The sequence below is a fragment of the Triticum dicoccoides genome, chromosome 7A, assembly GCF_002162155.2.
Source record: "Triticum dicoccoides isolate Atlit2015 ecotype Zavitan chromosome 7A, WEW_v2.0, whole genome shotgun sequence".
NCBI classification, from domain to species: Eukaryota; Viridiplantae; Streptophyta; class Magnoliopsida; order Poales; family Poaceae; genus Triticum; species Triticum dicoccoides.
In genome coordinates this window covers 260,009,222-260,016,128 of record NC_041392.1, presented here as the reverse complement: position 1 = coordinate 260,016,128, position 6,907 = coordinate 260,009,222, and positions in this window count along the sequence as shown.

The following is a 6,907-nucleotide window of genomic DNA, read 5'->3' as shown; positions in this document are numbered from 1 at the left end:
AACTTGATCGAAAGAATCAAGAGAACAGAGGTGCCCACTCTTGACCTTTCCTCTTGTCTTCATAATTTTTTGTGCAGTTTAACCAAAATAAAATGACATCAGCGCCTTGGAATTTTGGTGACACTATACAAAAAAATTAACTTATCCCATGAAAGTGAGGTATGTAATCTATAAGCATTAATAGTGCAAAAATCTGAAGGTAGTAACAAGTTTCATCATTGGTATACTGGCTGTGCAACAGGATTAGAATGCCTTAGCCAAATTTTTTTTATACATCCACAATCAACGGCTAACCCTGAAATAATCTAGTGACATTAAATAGCATTGCTTAAATTTATCAGCGGCATTAGACTGAGTGTGGCATTAGTTAAATGTGGCATCACTTTAGCAGTAACATTGCTTGACTTGACTGCTGGCGTTATACTAACAGCAAAAAAGTGACAAAAAGAGCATGGGAGGCCCATTCGGACAGTGGGTGCACCAGGACAATGTACCTCCACGGATGCATAGAGTGGTGAGGGAGGTATGGTTGCCCAGAGCAACAAATATCCAGGCAACATATGTGGATTACATCCCACCTTTGTTATGTTTAGCCGCCTTTTTCCTATGTGAGGACAACAAACCGATCGACCTGGTCATTCTCTATTGCGTTGTCATGCCTTTCTACCCTTCTTCAACCAAGATACACGAGACTTGTTCCTTATCTATTGATTTCCCCTTTTCAACCTAGATGCGGGTTCAATGCCTACTCTCTTGGACAGTACAGTCTCCCTTCCTTTTGTTATTCAACCTAGACATGGATTAGTCTGCATGAAGTAGGGTTTCCTTTAATAGTGCAAATTAAGGTTTTTGTCTGCGTGACCAGCAGAGCAGAGGATAGCAAATTGGGAAGATGGTGGAGTGGAAAAAGATCCACATGCAGTGACATGGCAGATGGGGCAATAGAACAAGGTGTAAGTGCATCTAGTGCCACCCCTAGTTGGTTTTGGAGTATTGACGACAAACCTAGTTGAGGGACTAATGTGTTTGTGAGAATTGCAGGATAACACAGGTAGAAGTCCCTCATTGATTCAGTTTTCCTACCAGAGATGACCCCTAAAAATGTATGAAGACATTGAAGTCAAAGGTGGTATGTGAAGACATTCACATTGAAGTCTATGACAAGAGAAGACATCACATGAAGACTATGGAGTGCGAAGACTTAGACCTTTCGTAGTTCTTTTTCTTCTTTGTTGAGTCATAGGAACCACTGTACTGTTAAGTGGGGTCCAAGAGAACCAGCCAGAATGACTGAAGTGATGCTTAACAAAAATCCTATGTCTTCGAGTGAAGACTATGAGAGAGAATCTTGTTCAGAGTTGGACAAGTCAGCTTTGCTTGTAGCCCAAGTAAAGTTGCCATGTGTGTTTGAAATCTGACCGTTGGAACACGTGTTAGTTCCTTAGTGACCTAGGGTCATTTCGGACAAATTAGGTTGGGTTGCCTAGTGACTATAAATAGCCCACCCCCTATAACCGTAAACGGTTGGCTGCTCAGAGTTAAAGTATGGCTTTTGTCGTTTGAGAGCAACCCACCTCGAAGCCTTTGAGAGAGAATTCCTTGAGAGGATAAAGCCCTAACCACCCAGAGCCAAAGAGTGTTAGGCATCACTTAAGTCTTCTTGTCTGTGTGATCTGAAGACTTATTACACTTGAGGACTGTGAATCCTCGAGCCGGTTAGGCGTCGCGTTCTGAGCATCCAAGAGTCATTGTGGATCGCCGGTGGATGAAGTCTGTGAAGGTTTGGAAGTCTACCTTGAAGACTTACCAGAGTGATTGGGCGAGGACTGGGTGTCCTTAGCTCAAGGGGAATAAGGTGAAGACGAGGTCTTCTGAGTTGAATCTCAGCCTCCCTAACCAGACGTATAGTTGTCACAGCAACTGGAACTGGTCCAACAAATCATTGTCTTCAACGAGTCACTGGTTTCATCCTTCCCTTCCCTTTACTTCCTGTTGGTTCTTGTGAAGTCATTGTACGATAGCATCACCATTTGACTCCACTAAGTGATTACGTGTACTGATTGGCTTCTCAATATCTTCCTACCGATCCTTACTGCCTAGCTGCTATTAGTCATTGTGCTTTCACTTCATTGAATACGTGACTATGGTTTGCCTAGTGTAGTCTACCTTTCGCTGCATGGTAATAGGTTTATTTCTATCGTTTGTCTTCGAAACTTCCATGTTTTGAAGACTTTCATAAAAATCGCCTATTCACCCCCCTCTAGTCGATCACTAGCACTTTCAATTGGTATCAGAGCAAGGTATTCCCTTGTTCTGTGTGATTCGGTTTAACCACCTGGAGTTTTAGCTATGTCGACTGCAGGGATAATTAAAGTCTCCGCTGCGTGCCCCGTCTTTGATGGAACTGAATATCCCTACTAGAAGAATAAGATGCGCATGCATCTTGAAGCCATTGATGTCGACCTATGGTATGTCGTCAAGAACGGCATTCCCAAGGCTGGAGAAGGTGTCACTGCCGTTGATGTCAAGAAGTTCGTTCAACTGGACTCTACTGCCAAGAATATCATCTGTGGTCATCTGACCAAAGGACAGTATTGCCGAGTGAGTGCTTTGGAAACATCTAAGCTAGTCTGGGGCTGGCTATCCAAGGTCAACGAAGGCGTCTCAACCCAGAGAGATCAGAGAATCAGTGTCCTTCGCAACCTCTTCAACCGCTTCAAGAGAAATGACAATGAGAATGTCCAGCTCACGTTTGATCGACTCACTGACATCACAAACGAGCTTCAAGCCCTCGGTGCTACTGAGATCACCAAGCATGAAGTCGTCAAGACACTCCTGAGATCACTTGACAGTTCGTTTGACACCCTAGCCCTGATGATTCAAGAACATCCTAATTTCAGGACACTCGATCCGTCTGACATACTTGAGAGGCTCAACACACACGAATTTCAGCTTTCTGAGAAAAGAGACATCTACGTCCCAACTATGGGCGAACTCGTGCCTTGAAGGCAAAGGCTGTTTCCTCATCTGAAGAAGAATCTGACAGCAGTTCTGATGATCCTGAAGACATTGGAAGGGAGCTTGCTATGCTTGTGAAGAAGTTCCAAAAATTCACCAAGAAGAAAGGCCTCAGAAAGTCTTCACGATCAAGCTCAATGAATGATGAAGCTTCTGCTCATGACTACAAGAAGAGAACATGTCACAAGTGCAAGAAACCTGGCCATTACATCTCTGAGTGTCCACAGTGGGACAATGAGAACAACAAGAAGAAGAAGAGCAAGGAGTATGACTCTGACGACAAGAAGAAGAAGAAATACTCGAAATCTTGTTCCAAGTCTTCCGCCAAGTCTTCATCACACAAGAAGAGCTCATCTGGCAAGGCATGTGCGTTTGTTGGCAAGGAAATGGACTCTGAGGAGGAGTCCGCTTCTGAGGAGGCGGAGGTGGAGTCTGAGGAGGTGTCCGATTCTGGCGTTGCAAGTCTGGCTACAGCATACGTTGCCAAGTCCATCTTCAACAATGAAGACAATGACTTCATCCCCGACACCGATGCAAATGACAAGGACTACTCCGCTCCTTCCTACTGCTTCATGGCACGCGGTGCCAAGGTAAACACACGCACTACTCACTATCAAACATCTAGTGACGATGACTCTGATTGTGGTTCCAAACCCAACTACAAAACACTTGCTAAAATTGCAACTGAACAACAGAAAGGTATGGAACACACTCAAAAACTGTTAGACAAAAGCGATGATCTGTTAGATGCTGAAATGACTCGATCTCAGTCCTTAATTGAAGACATAAAAAATCTTCATGTTAAGTATGAGGAACTTGAAAGTCGTCATGAAACGCTCTCAACAACTCATGAAAGGCTTTCCTATGATTATCTTCAAAGGAAGCAAGATCTTGAGAAATTGAGAGCGGCTCATGAAGATCTTCAAAAGGAAAACGAGTCACTTCATGCCGAACAGATCAGTTCATCTCAGGAAGGATTTGAACCACCATGTCTTAAATGCATTGAGCGTGATAACGCTACTTCTGTTGCTGAATGTTCTACTGCTGCTACTGTTCCAATATCTTCAACTATTGATGTGGTAACTAACCCCTCTGCTGAGGATACCACTACTATTGCTGATGAGAATGCTAGGTTGAAGACACAGCTTGAAACAGGGATGTACAAAAGTCTAAAAGGGCATCAGACACTATGTGATGTCCTCAAAAGGCAGATCTTGAACCGAAACCCTAGGAAAGAGGGTGTTGGGTTCGAAAGGAAAATGAATGCTGATGGCTCTTACTAGAAACCTGAGCAGTACCCCAAAACCACATGGGTTGCTGCAAAGGAACCTTCAGCAGATCCATCCACCCTATCTGGCTTCACTTGTGCTAACCCCATTGTTATTGATGAATCCTTTGATGCAAACTATAAATTGTTTAAGAATCAGAATGGTGAAGTGTTTGCCAGGTATATTGGTACTAACTGCAGGAATGGACCGCCTATGAAGAAGATCTGGGTGCCAAAAAGGTGTTTGGAGAATCTCCCTGTGAATGTCATCATGACACCACAAGTGAAGAAGACAAACCCCAGACCACAGGCTTCATACGGTCCAAAGGCTTCATACAGACAGAGGGACTCACCTGAGTCACACTAACGCAAATGTTTTGCAGGGAAGCCATACTCAGGCCTATGAATATGAGCGCGGTCCATCAAACCGCCATGTTCATAAGACCAAGAACTATTCTGCTTATTCTTATGAGTACTATTGTCCACCTGCAAGACTTTTTGCTAGGGCTCCAAAGCCAAAGTTCTTAGATGTTGCACTTAGACATATTGCTTCGAAGCCACCCCTGAAGATGTGGGTGGCTAAGAAAGCTTAACTCTCTTTTGCAGGGAAAGGTCTCCAGCCGAAAACCAAAATCGTCTGACACTATTGCTGGGGACCTTAAACATCTTGTAGGGCATAAGATCAAATGCCCAAATGGTCTTATTATGTACTTTGTTCCTGAATCGCTTGCAACTTGCCCTATCAGTCCTAATCTTGATCTAAGCTTTAATAATCCACCAGTTCGTCAAATGTTTTTGCTTCACAATTCTCTTCGTGAAGCCTATCCCCCTAACTGCACTGTAGGGTACGACACCAACTGCCTCAGAATGGATTATTGATAGTGGGTGTACAAATCACATTACTGGCAAGCGAAGCCTTCTCATGGACTCAACTTTACGTCCATCTGACAAAAATCACATCACATTTGCTGACACTGGTAAAAGCAAGGTATTGGGTCTAGGTAGAGTTGCAATCTCAAGGGATCAACACATGGATAAAGTCATGCTTGTTGAATCCCTTGGTTTCAAGTTAATGTCTGTCTCAATGCTTTGCGATTTAAACATGATTGTGACGTTTGGAAAATATCATTGCCTTGTACTAATGGAATCTGACAAGTCTCTAGTGTTTGAAGGGTATCGGAAAGATGATTTGTACGTGGTAGATTTCTCAGCAGGACCACAACTTGCAGTATGTCTTCTAGCAAAAGCTTCTGAATGCTGGCTCTGGCATCGAAGGCTAGGGCATGCTGGCATGAGGAACCTCCACACCCTTGCAAGGAAGAAGCATGTCATAGGCATCGAGGGCATCAAGTTCAAGAAGGATCACTTATGTGGTGCCTGTGAAGCAAGAAAGATGACGAGGGCCAAGCATCCCTCGAAGACAATCATGACAATGACTCAACCGTTCGAACTGCTACACATGGAACTCTTCGGTCCCACTCATCACTCATTTCTTACTACTACTGCTTGTCTCTATGGCTTTGTCATTGTTGATGATTATTCAAGATATACTTGGGTGCATATAATCCTTTACAAGACTGAAGTGCAGGATGTCTTCAGACGCTTCGCCAATCAACCAATGAACAACTATGGCGCCAAGATAAAGCACATCAAAAGTGACAATGGCACTGAATTCAAGAACACTGGCCTGGATACATATCTTGATACGTTGGGCATCACACATGAATTCTCAGCTCTGTACACGCCACAGCAGAATGGCATCGTCGAACGCAAGAACAGAACACTTATTGAGATGGCTTGGACGATGCTTGATGAATACAAGACTCCAAGAAAATTCTGGCTTGAATCCATTGACACTGCATGCCATATCATCAACCGTGTTTATCTTCACAAGCTTCTGAACAAGACATCCTATGAGCTCCTTACTGGCAAGAAGCCAGTCAGTTACTTTAGAGTATTTGGCGCCAGGTGCTGGATCAAGGATCCACATCACACTTCATAATTTGCACCAAAAGCACATGAGGGTTTTATGCTTGGATATGGAAAGGATTCGCACTCCTACAGAGTCTTCAATCTCTTTCATTATAAAGTGGTTGAAACAGTGGATGTGCGGTTCGATGAGACTAACGGCTCACAAAGAGAGCACCTGCCAAATGTGCTAGATGAAGTTACATCCAGTGAATCAATCAAACTTATGGGAACTGGAGAAATCATACCTTCTGAAGCTCAACCTGAAGAGGAACTTATCATCTCCGCACCTGATCAACAAGACAATGCTCAGCCTGAAGACAATCCCTCTAACAATGACAATGATCAGCAAGAGCAAAATCTTCGTCCTGCACATCCCCGTGTTGCAAATGAAGTACAAATTGAGAGAATAATTGATAGCATCAATGCACCAGGTCCACTCACTCGTTCAAGAGCAACACAGCTAGCAAATTTCTGTGGGCACTTCGCATTCGTCTCAATAACTGAACCCAAGAAAGTTGAAGAAGCCTTCATGCAACCTGAATGGATTCAAGCTATGCAAGAAGAGCTTCAACAGTTTGAGATGAATAATGTATGGGAACTGATTAAGCGTCCTGATCCTCGAAAGCACAATATAATAGGCACCAAATGGAT